Source organism: Artibeus jamaicensis, unplaced genomic scaffold (genome assembly GCF_021234435.1).
Source record: "Artibeus jamaicensis isolate MK-2021 breed Jamaican fruit bat unplaced genomic scaffold, CSHL_Jam_final contig_1256, whole genome shotgun sequence".
NCBI lineage: Eukaryota > Metazoa > Chordata > Mammalia > Chiroptera > Phyllostomidae > Artibeus > Artibeus jamaicensis.
In genome coordinates, this window is record NW_026521246.1 from 191,400 (window position 1) to 193,673 (window position 2,274).

A 2,274-nucleotide genomic window follows, 5' to 3' on the forward strand; every position below is an offset into this window, starting at 1 on the left:
TCTTTTGATGCCATTATAATTTTATTGTTAATATTAAGGTTTTTTGTTAATTTTTGATGGTTTATTGCTAGCATGTCCAGTAGTATTCATTTCTGCATGGTGCTCTTGTATCTGAAAACCCCAAGGAAATCATTTACAGAAGAAACATCACTGATTCTCCCCTGGGCTCAGAACCGGACACGGTCGGTAACAACCACTGTCCACACCTGCAGCGTCTCTGCTGGGACATGTGTCACCTGGGAAGGACTCTCTGCCTCTGAGAGAGGGACAGCTGACTTAGTGGCGATGGTAAGTCTCAGTGAGAATGAGGGAAAGGCCGGATGGCTCAGGTTGTGTCTGCAGAAGTGGCATCAGGTGTGAGCCCTGCATTAGGCTTGGATTCAGGCAGAGCAGGGGTGAGGTTCCCTGGCAGGAGGAGCCCAGGGAGGTTTTAGTCTCACTTCCCGTGACTCTGCAGCACTGTGCAGCTATAAGGGCTGCTGTAATATAGGCAATAGTAATAGTCCCCTCGTCCTCAGGCTGGGCCCCCGTGATGGTGAGGGCGGCTTTGTTCCCAGAGATGGATCCAGAGAAGCGCTCAGGGACCCCAGAGGGCCGCTTGCTTGTTTCATAGATGAGGGTGCAGGGAGCCTGGCCTGGGGTCTGCTGGTACCAGCTCGGGTAGTTACTACTAGACACTGAGCCAGAGCTAAGGCCACAGGTGAGTGTGGCTGTCCCTCCTAGAGACACAGACAGTGAGGTCTCCTGGGTGACAACAGTCTGAGAATCCACACCTAAAACCAACAGAAAAGACACGGGTGTTGTCATAAGAATCAAGATCACCCCTAAGACCCTGCTTAGTTGTGTCCCCCAAGAATGCAGAGTCCCTTCCTCTGACCTGAGCTGTAAGTGAGGAGCCCCAGCAGGAGCACCGTCCAGGCCATGGTGGGGACACTCACAGGACACAGTCTCCTCAGGCTCCTGAGGTGGAAGAAGGTGTCCCTGGGGCCTTTTCTTGCCTCCCAGACCCACTGGGAGGAGAATGCGCTTCATGCAAATCCCCTTCCTCTCTTAGTGCCACAGTGTCACCCCGATGTCCCTGGGGGGATGTGGAAAGAAACAGATGCTGCTACCTCACAACACCCATGACTGCATGGTAACCAAGGCCCTGAAACAAGAGTGTTCACCTCTGTCACCAAATCAGTTCCCCCCTACTCTGGTGGCCTTAGTGTTAAATGTCTTTGTGAATCGGCTGTGGCCTACACGAGAGATGACTGTGTTTACCTCCTGGTCCCAGTGATATAGTTCATCTCCAACCTCACATATTCTTTAGATTAGAACATTTCTTCCTTCTTCAGCAAAAACCACTCTTGTCTTATTTGAAGGAGGTAGCAGGCACTTTCTCCTCCTACAGGGAGTCCACAGGGAAACCACAGAGTTCATGTCTGGGAGGTGGAGACATCGGGTCTCCCCTGACTCAGCCATGACCCAGCAGCCGCCCTGAAGGGGCCGACCAAGGCTGAGAGTGGACACAGGGCTGCACCGCCAGGCGGGGAGGGTGACTCTCCTTATTTATGAGAAGTCCAAAATTACATGGAGCAGCTTCATTTTAACTGGAGAGTGTGAGTAAGAAAAGTCACAGCATCACCATGAAGTCCTGAGATACTTCACAACATCAGACATACAAAGTAGGGAACTGTGTCTCAGCGTCAGAAATAAAAATAACTGTAAATCATGCTTTTGTGTGAACACGATGGCACCTTTGAAAGCTCTGTTTCCCTTTGCACTGGGCTGTGGGGCAGAGGGAGGGGAGGGCGGACCAGGGATCTGGGATGTGAGGGGACGAGTTGGAGACAGAGCGTCTCCCCCCTTCCGGGAAGATGACACACAGTGGGTGCATCGGTGTGAAGTGAAATTCTGCTTTGGGGTCCATTTTGAAATTCCTAGTAAATGTGTTTGGAAGAGACTAATGTCAATTTCCTTCCTTTCATATGTGTTTGACTCAATGTTTTCAATCTGTGTTAGTGAGAGATGCCCTTCTAAGTGTACACCCATTGTACTTTATGGGAAGAGTGACACAAGAAAAACAAAATGCTACCACCAATCATTACACCATTATGAAAAAACTCCACGTACTGAGGGGAAAAAGGTGAAAGCATTTATTACCAATTTCATCATCAATACACTAGCAAGTATAGCAGCAAATGACCCTGAGGTTTTCCAATGGTACAGACTGTCTCAGCCTCTCCCCAGGTGCCAAAGTGCCTTTAAGGATTAGGAACCAGTGTGGGATGG

At 49.9% G+C, this 2,274-nt stretch overlaps 1 pseudogene; it reads right to left on the bottom strand.

Annotated features, from left to right (window-relative positions):
- Positions 1-436: 436 nt before the first annotated feature.
- Positions 437-978, bottom strand: LOC128627651 (immunoglobulin lambda variable 8-61-like; annotated as a pseudogene).
- Positions 979-2,274: the final 1,296 nt, after the last annotated feature.